The sequence below is a fragment of the Canis lupus genome, chromosome 6 (genome assembly GCF_011100685.1).
Source record: "Canis lupus familiaris isolate Mischka breed German Shepherd chromosome 6, alternate assembly UU_Cfam_GSD_1.0, whole genome shotgun sequence".
Taxonomy (NCBI): Eukaryota; Metazoa; Chordata; class Mammalia; order Carnivora; family Canidae; genus Canis; species Canis lupus.
In genome coordinates, this window is record NC_049227.1 from 18432792 (window position 1) to 18443111 (window position 10320).

Consider the following 10320-nt stretch of genomic DNA (forward strand, 5'->3'; position numbering starts at 1 on the left):
TGTATTAGCTAGAATCTGGTATTTTTATATAGTCCTTTTTTTAAGTTGTTTTTTTTTTTAAAGATTTTATTTATTCATGAGAGAATTTGTGAATTTTATTTTTTCATACCCTGAGCCAACGACAGATGCTCAACCACTGAGCCATCCAGGAGTCCCTGTATAGTTGTTTTTATAGGTACAATTTTTATACAGTAAGATGCACAAGTCATTATATATTTTCATTTTTTTTAAAGATTTTATTCATGAGAGACAGAGAGAAAGAGGCAGAGACATAAGCAGAGGGAGAAGCAGGCTCCCTACCAGGAGCCTGATGTGGGACTCGATCCCAGGACCCGGGGTCACAATCTGAGCGCAAGGCAGATGCTCAACCACTGAGCCACCCAGGTGCCCTACAAATGATTATATATTTTTAAAGTAATGCTGGCTCAGTAGTGTTTCCGATACTCCCATATTTGCCATGTATAACAGTACTTTTATTCACTTAATATTTTTCATTAAATGACTTTTAATATAAAATTTTTAAGGGATACTTAATGTGAGGGACTATTGAAATCATGAGTTTGAAATGCTAGTTACATATTTTTTCTACAACACTTTAAAATAAATGCAGATAGTCCCTGACTTATGATGGTTAGACTTAATGATTTTTCAACTTTACAATGATGTGAGAGCAATAGCCATTCAGTAGAAGCTATACTTCAAATTTTGAATTTTGATCTTTTCCCAGGCTGGTGATAGGTGCTATATTCTCTTGTGATGCTGGGCAATGGCAGCCAACCACAGGCTCCCAGTCAGCCACTCAATCACCAGCATCAACAATGGACACACAACACTTCTGTAGCCATACAACCAGTCTGTTTGCCACATTCAGTATAGTATTCAATCAATTACATGAGATTTTATCTTGTAAAATAGACTATGTTCACCAACTTTGCCCAGCTACAGGCTGGTGTAAGTGTTCTGAGCACGTTTAAGGTAAGCTAGGCTAAGCAATGATGTTCCTGTTGGTTAGGTGTATTATATGCATTTTTTACTTAAAATAGTTTCAACTTATGATGGGTTTATCAGGACAAAACCCTATCGTAAGTTGAGGAAAATCTGTATATAACTTTTGGAGTTCAAAGTGAACATCCACATATGCTCTGAGACTATCCCATCACCACCAGTGATGTTTATGGCTCACGCTCAGGGAAGTGCTGACATGGTGGTTAATAGCATGGGCTTTGCTGGCAGAGAAGCCTGGCCCTTTAGGCCTCAGCTCTGCCATTCATAAACTCATGATCTCAGGCAATCATCTTCATTTCTCTGCACTGCAGTTTACTGATCTGGTCAAATGGGGATGACAGTAGTATCAACATGTCATAATGTGGTTGTAGAAACTGCATGAGCTCTTGGGAAAGCACGGTCTTTGTTCATGCTAGGGATGGGCTCCTGCCTTTATCTTTATACTGCATTATACTAGTTGTTCTCAAAACTTGAGTGTGTTCCATACGGCTTGTACAAATACAGATTACCAGGGCTCACCCCCACAGCTCTGACTGAGGAAGTGTGGGGTGGGGACCAAGAATATGCCTTCCTATCATACACTCAAGTAATGCTGATGCTGCTGTTCTTGGGACCATACTTTGAAAACCACTGAATTGTGCTTTTCCTTTTTTAAAAACAAATTTAAATTCAATTAGCCAACATATAGTACATTCTTAGTTTAGATGTAGAGTTCAGTAATTCATCAGTTGCATATAACACCCAGTGCTCATCATATTATATGCCCTCTTTAATGCCCAATTACCTCATCCATATGCTTTTCCTTTTTAAAATATTCTCCATAGGGACTTGTATCTAGGATACATACATGAAGAACTCTTCCAACTAAAAAAAAAAAAAATCTTGAGGACCTCCCCCCCAACCCTGGGCCCAACTTCATTCTTTTGGATGTGAATATTCAGTTGTCCCAGCACCATTTGTTGAAAGGACTCCCTATGGATTTGTTTTAGAAAATCAGCTGTTGAAAATCAGTTGAGGGATCCCTGGGTGGCGCAGCGGTTTGGCGCCTGCCGTTGGCCCGGGGCACGATCCTGGAGACCCGGGATCGAATCCCACGTCGGGCTCCCGGTGCATGGAGCCTGCTTCTCCCTCTGCCTGTGTCTCTGCCTCTCTCTCTCTCTCTGTGACTATCATAAATAAATAAAAGTTAAAAAAAAAATTAAAAAAAAAAAAAAAGAAAATCAGTTGACTGCAAATGTGGGGATTTGTTTCTGGACTCTTAATTCAATTCCAATGATCTACATGTTTATTCTTATGCTAGCACAACACCATCTTGATTACTGTAATTTTGTAGTGAGTTTTTGAAATTGGGAAGTGTGAATCCTCCAACTTTGTTCTTTTTCAAAAATGCTTTATGGGAATGCCTGGGTGGCTCAGTGGTTGAGCATCTGCCTTCGGCTCAGGATGTGATCCCCAGGTCCCAGGATCAAGTTCTGCATCAGGCTCCCTACAGGGAACCTGCTTCTCCCTCTGCCTATGTCTCTGCCTCTTTTTCTGTGTCTCTCATGAATAAATAAATAAAATCTTTTTTTAAAGAATGTTTTATGAATTTTAGAATGAGCTTGTCAATATCTATAAAGAAGCCAGTTGCGATTTTGATAGGGCTTGCATTGAACTGTATATCAGTTTGGGAAGTATTGCCAACTTAACAACATTAACTCTTTTGATCCATGTACATGGGATGGCTTTCCTCTTATTTAGATCTTTATTTTCTTCCAAGAATGCTTTCTAGTTTCAGAGTATACATTTTGCACTTATTTTGTTAAATTTATTTCTAAGCATTTTATTCTTTTTTGGTGCTTTTGTTAAGTGGAATTGTTTTGCTTTGTTTTGTTTTTAGAGAGAGGGGAGGGGCAGAGGGAAAAAGAGAGAGAGAATCTTAAGTAGGCTCCATATCCATCTCAGAGCCTGATGTGGGGCTTGATCTCACAACCCTGAGATCAAGACTTGAGCCAAAATCAAGTTGGACACTTAACTGACTGACAACCCCAGTGGAATTGTTTTCTTAATTTCCTTTTTGGATTGATCTTTATAAATGTATAAAATACAATTGCTTTTTTGTCTACTGGTCTTTTATCCTCCAACCTTGGTGAGCTCATTATTATTTTCAATAGTTTTTGGTAAATTCCATAGGATTTTCTATATATGAGGTATGTCATCTTCAAACCTATCTAATCTAGATGTCTTTTATTTGACATTTTGCTGAATTGTCTTGGCTAGAACCTCTAGTACAACATTGAATAGAAGTTGTAAGAGTAGACTTCCTTGTCTTGTTCCTGATTTTAGGGGAAAAGCTTTCAATCTTTTATCATTAAGTATGATGTAGCTGTGGATTTTTTGCAGATGTTCTATATATCATATTGAGGAAGTTCCCTTCTGTTCCTAGTTTGTAAAGTATTTTTATCATGAAGATGTTTTGCATATTGTCAGATGCTTTTTTTTTTTTTGCATCTATTGAGATGATCATTTGATTTTTGTCTTTTAATTTACTGACATGGTATATAACATTAATTCATTTTCATATATTAACCAAATTTTGTGTTCCTAATAAATCTCACTTGGTCATGGTTTGTGTATTATATTTTCTACTATTTTGTTGAGGATTTTTGCGTCTCTAATTTATAAGAGATATTGGTCTGAAGTTTTCTTATGTCACTTTTGTCTGATTTTGGCATCAGGGTAATACTTGCCTCATAGAATGAGTTGGAAAGTATTCCCTCTTCTATTTTTTGAAAGAATTTGTGAAGAACTGTTGTTAATTCTTTAAGTAATTGCAGAATAATTAACCAGTGGAACCATCTGGACCTGTGCTTTCCTCTGTGGGTAGTTTCTGCTACACGTGGTTTTTAAGCGCTTGAAATGTGGCTAGTATGACTGAGAAACTGGGCTTTTAATTTCATTTAATATATAACAAGTTACAGATGACTATTGTCAACTATACTAGACACAATAGGTCTTGGAGAGTGGTTCTCAATGGGGTGGTACTGCCCCCTATGGTCATTTTGGAAGTTTGTGGGTGGCCCACACCTTACAAGGTGAGGGCCAATTTCCTATGCCTGAATGGCTTGTCAGTGTTCCCACCAGACATCTAACAATATGTGCCAAGAATCTAACTTCATTTTACATGTGAACTCAAGATATATCTTGCTTGCTTTTAATATACACCTATTTTTCCAGGAATTCAACTGTTATGCACATTGAAAGAAGATTGCTTTTTGTTTTGTTTGGATCTTTACCAAAAGCTGTTCACCATATTTGGAAAATCCCTTCACTGAAGGCAGCACTCATAATAAAACCTATTGTTTCTGGCTGCCATTGTAGCTGGCTTGTTCACTGTGATTCTAAATACATGTAAAAAGGCTGAGTATGTATACACATATCTCTTAAAATATCAAATATAAAGAAAAAAGTTCAACATTTTTTCACATTATAATTGTCTTCTCATAAGTCCAAATTACATCATTGCAAGTAGGTACAAATCTCTGATTACTTCTTTATATCTTTTAGGAAAATCACACTTTAGCATTTACATATTTTGGTACATGTTTTAAATAAAGAATACTTTCCTTTTTCTCCTATATAAATACAGTTAGAATATAGCAGTATTTACTGAAGCTGGATATACACTTACTCTGTGGTCTATCTCACCAAAGAAGATAAGTACTTACGTCCACAAAAAGACTTGTATAGGCACCCCCGGTGGCGCAGCGGTTTAGCGCCGCCTTCAGCCCAGGGTGTGATCCTGGAGACCCTGGATAGAGTCCCACATCAGGCTCTATATGATGCCTGCTTCTCCCTCTGCCTGTGTCTCTCTCTTTCTCTCTCTCTGTCTCTATGAATAAATAAATCAAATATTTTTAAAAAAGACTTGTATAAACATATTGATAAAAGCTTTACTCACAATAGCGCCCCAACAGGGAACAATCCAAATCAACAGGACAATTAATACATTAAGGCATAGTTACATAATTGAAAGTATTCAGCAATCATAGCAGGAGGAACTACCAGTATGTAACAACATGGATGAATCTTACAGGATCCTGGAAGAAGACATAAAAAAGGACATACATTATAATTCTATGTATCTGAATCTCAAGAACAGGCAAAGCTAACAGATGATGGTAGAAGTGAAAACAGTTGGTGCACTTCCCTGTATGTATCTTGCCTTTCCTGTCAATAATAATCATAACAGTAACATGTGATTGGACACGTACTGCATGAAATGCACTGAGGGAGATACTAAGGTGTATAAAGATTCTATCCCTGTCTCCAAGGAGCTCAGAGGTTATTTAGGAAAATAAAACATACACAAAACAAAAAAAAGTTGTGTCAGAAGATTATATTTTCTATGAATTTCACAAAGCATCTCAAGATATTTAAAGCATTATATATTCTCAAGCATTTTTAGAAACAAAATGGGGCTCTGGAACAACTGAGTGCCTCAGTGGTTGAGTGTCTGCCTTTGGCTCAGGTCACAATCCTGGGGTCCTGGGATCAAGTTCTGCATTAGGATCCCTGCAGGGACCCTGCTTCTTCCTATGCCTACGTCTCTGCCTCCCTCACTCTGTATCTCTTATGAATAAATAAAATAAAGTCTTAAAAAAATTGAGGCTCTGGATCTATTAGAACTGATGTGGCTGGAGTTGAGTGAATAAGAGAGCATGATACGCATGATTTAGTCCCAGAGAGGAGTCCAAATGCCTCCCTTCCTCTTACTCCATGCTCACTCCTCTTCCTCCTCTTGGTCATCCCCTCTTACAATTATAATGTATCCCGCTTTGGTCAACATTAGGAAGTAAAATGATGTATCTAGAAGAGATTTCTGTGGCCTCTGAATGGAAGGATCTGGTTTTGGGACCTCACTCTGTTGCTAGCTTAGCCACCATGTGCTCGTTCACATCTGTAGGATGTGTGGTTTTCTCATCTGTAGGATGAGGTTAGTAGTAGCTGCTTTGCCTGCCTACCTACAAGTTTGTCATGACTTTCAAATATCTTTATGTATTTGAAGTTGCTGTTCAAATGCCAGTAATGACTAACACCTCTCAGCTTGCTGGTTACATTATTACAGGCATTCAAGACAGAAGCAGTCTGCCAAGAGAAATGTGACGCCCACAAGAACCGTAGACACCAGACTGATCAAAGCTCTGCCTGGGTTTGCTTCCCGCTCTGGGACCATTAAGGACCCATCAAAATCTAGGCATTAACAAAACTCACCTATTAAAAACACCCATGTTATGCTTGGCTCCAGTTGTGAAGTTTAGTTATGCTCATAAAGGAAGAAATTATCAGATTTTCTTTACTCTGCTGCCTTTACTCTCTGCCCATTCCTATCCATCCTATTCACAAGACTGAGTTGTTTTAACTCAGTCTAACTCTGAAACAGTAAAGCTCTACAGGCTTTGAAATAATGCTTGGAAAAAAAATGAAATAATGCTTGGGTTTGGAATACAATATCTCAGGTGTCTATATCCTTTTCTCTAAAGGGTTGTTGTGAAGATTTAAAAGAGGTATTCATCAAGAGAAGTCTGAGGAAATGCATTTTTAAAAGGATTTTATTTATTTATTTGACACACAGAGAGAACACAAGTGAGGAAGCTGCAGGCAGAAGGAGAGGGAGAAGCAGACTCCCCACTGAGCAGGGAGCTTGATGTGGGGCCCAATCCCAGGACCCTGGGATCACTACCTGAGCTGAAGGCAGACGCTCAACCAGCTGAGGCACCCAGGCTCCTCTGAGGAAATGCATTTTATGGTTCACGATATACTGGTACAATGGTTTGCCATCTAAAAGAATGAGAGGGCAGCCCGGTTGGCTCAGCGGTTTAGCGCCACCTTCAGCCCAGGGTGTGATCCTGGAGACCTGGGATCAAGTCCTGCATCCGGCTCCCTGCATGGAGCCTGCTTCTCCCTCTGCCTATGTCTCTGCCTCTCTCTCTGTGTCTCTCATGAATAAATAAATAATCTTAAAAAAAAAAAGAATGAGAGAAGTCCATATGCCTTTATAGAAAGAGCTGCAAGATATGGTAAATAATGAAACAAGATACAGAAGAGCACAAAAAGAATGCTTTGATTTGTGTAAGAAAAAAGGTGGGGATATATATAACATATATAATAATAATATATATAATAATTATATATATCCCATCTCTCTATTGATAAACACTGTATAGCTATGGACACATAAAAATATGTAAATATATGTATGTATGTATATTATAAGGATTATATCAATAAGGATCTATCAGATACCTAGCTATCTATATATCCTTACTGATATAACATATATATATATATATATATATATATATATATATATATCTGTATCCTTTTATGTATCTTAGCTATATATTCCGAGAAACATGTGGAATATTAACACGGTAAACCAGTAATTGTGTTTGCCTCTGGAGAGAGAAGCTGAGGAACTGGGAATCAAGGGTGGGAAAGAGATTTTTTTCTTTGTATATTCTTCTGTACCATTTACATTTTATAATGTACATTTAATTAATGTAATTACATTTTGTAATCATGTACATGTATTATTTTAAGAGAAAGATTGTCCATGTGAAAGGGCTTGGCACACAATAATATTTTGCCTTGAAAATATTTGTGGGTGTACCATGAATCTTGTTCAAGACCTCCATTTACCTAGGAGATCCTGAGTGTGTTTTTAATTTTTCTTTAAAAAATAAAGCTGCATCAAATGTGGCATGTGGCATCATATTAAGTTGTGACAACACGGGATCCCTGGGTGGCGCAGCGGTTTGGCGCCTGCCTTTGGCCTAGGGCGTGATCCTGGAGACCCAGGATCGAATCCCACATCGGGCTCCCGGTGCATGGAGCCTGCTTCTCCCTCTGCCTGTGTCTCTGCCTCTCTCTCTCTCTGTGACTATCATAAATAAAATCTTTTTTTTTTTTTTTTTTTTTTTTTTTTTTTTTTTTTTTTATTTATTTATGATAGTCACAGAGAGAGAGAGAGGCAGAGACATAGGCAGAGGGAGAAGCAGGCTCCATGCACCGGGAGCCCGACGTGGGATTCGATCCCGGGTCTCCAGGATCGCGCCCTGGGCCAAAGGCAGGCGCCAAACCGCTGCGCCACCCAGGGATCCCTGTGACTATCATAAATAAATAAGAATTTAAAAAAAAAAGTTGTGACAACACTGGGTGGATTGCGGATACATGGATGCTCATTAGAATCATCATCTACTTAAAATATTTTATTTATTTGTTTATTCATGAGAGACACAGAGAAAGAGGCAGAGACATAAGCAGAGGGAGAGAGAAGCAGGCTCCCCGTGGGGAGCCTGATGCGGGACTCAATCCCAGGATCCTGGGATCATGACTTGAGCCAAAGGCAGATGCTCAACCACTGAGCCACCAGGTGCGTCTAGAATAGTCTTTATTCTTATCTCTGGGCTTGAAATTTTTATAATAAAAAATAAAATTTAAGAAGCCTGCTGAGTAGTAACTGGAGAGGGATACATGAGCAGAACATGGAAGTGGGGGGAATCTGGTCATGTCCTGTTTTTGATGTAAGTGCTGGTTACAGAAGTGGACTCACTTTTATGAAAATTCATCAGGTTGTATACTTATGACCTATCATCTGTCTGAACCTATGTCCCATTTCAATAAAAAGTTCACTAAGAAAGCCGGCTCCCTGTAAAGTTTACATTTTTCATGACTTAGTAAAGAACTGGTTGAAAATAGAGTTCAGTATGATTTTTTCTTTGCAACTTCTCAGGATCCTGGGAGTAACAAGAAGCCACTCTAAAATCAATGACTTCCCTTTAGCGTGAATTTGTATTTCTTCATCTTCAGTGACAATGATTTTTATGTCATTCAACCTCCTTTCCCCTTTACCTTGGGTTCCCTTAGCAATTTCTGTGCATTCCTTTTCTATTTGGGGAGGTGAAGAGGTTGGTATCAGAATCAAGTGGATCTGGGGGGAGAGAGGGAAGAAGGGAGGAAAGGAGAGAGGAAAAAAGGAGACAGAGAGAAGGGGAAAGGAAGAACAGGGGTGACAATCCAAGACATGTGGAGAGGCCCTGACACATTCTAACCCCAATATACCAGCCACTGACTGTGCTCTGGGCTTTCCTGTCTCCAGGATTTTCACACTATTTTTCTACCCAAAATAGTCTCCTTCTTTCCCTTCAGTCTGCTAATTCTTTTCTTTTCTTTCAGGATAACACTGTCTCCAACTAAATGCAGGCCCAGAGATGCAGCAAATACTGAATGAATGGAACTACATTTAAAAATGTAAAACAGTCCCTGTGCTGATGGTTTCTTCAACCCACCTGGATTTAAATCCACAGGCCTATAAGGACCTGTATGACCTAGTATTGTCTACTTCTATACTATTAATGCCTGCTCACTTCACTGATAGCACACTGGTATTCTCTTTATCTTTTTAAAAATATTTTATTTATTTATTCATGAGAGACACACACACACACAGAGGCAGAGACACAGGCAGAGGGAGAAGCAGGCTCCATGCAGGGAACCTGATGTGGGACTTGATCCCAGGTCTCCAGGATCATGTCCTGGGCTGAAGGCAGCAATAAACCCCTGAGCCACCCGGGCTGCCCTGGCATTCTCTTTATTCCCAGAACTGGCCAAGTTCATTTCTGCCTCAGGGCCTTTGCACTTGCTGTTTCCCTTTTCCTAGAAGAAGAGTTGGGAGTGCTCTTTCCCTAGAAGACTATCTGCATGGCTCCCTTCTTTCTGTTATTTGGATCTCAATTCAAATGTCACCTCTTCAGAGGCTCTGCCCTTCCTATCCAAAATAATCTTTCCATCTAACCAGTTACTTTAATATCGTTATGGAGCTTATTACTATCTGAAATTATCTGTTTGTTAATTTATGCCACTCCAATATAATATGAGTTCCTTGTGAAGTCAGGGACCATTTCTATCTTATTCACTAATGTATCCAGCGCCTCGGACCCTGCTCAGTAAATAAGTATCTGTGGAGTAATGAGTGAATACTAGCTAATTATTTATTATATGCTTATTATGTACAAGGCACTGTCCGAAATGCTTCACGTATACTAAGTCATTTAATTCTTACATCCTATGAAGTAGGTGCTATTATTGCCATTTTACAGGTGGGGAGAATGAAGCACAGAGAGGTTAGGAAATTTCCCTAATTTACACAAAGTGGGGATCCAGGATTTGAATCCAAAGTCTGATTCTCAGTTTGCTTTAAAGCCCTAGCTCCAAAACCTAGCAGCTCAGCGTTACGTGGGAGCTTTATAAGAAAGTAAACTCCTGGCCCTGAAA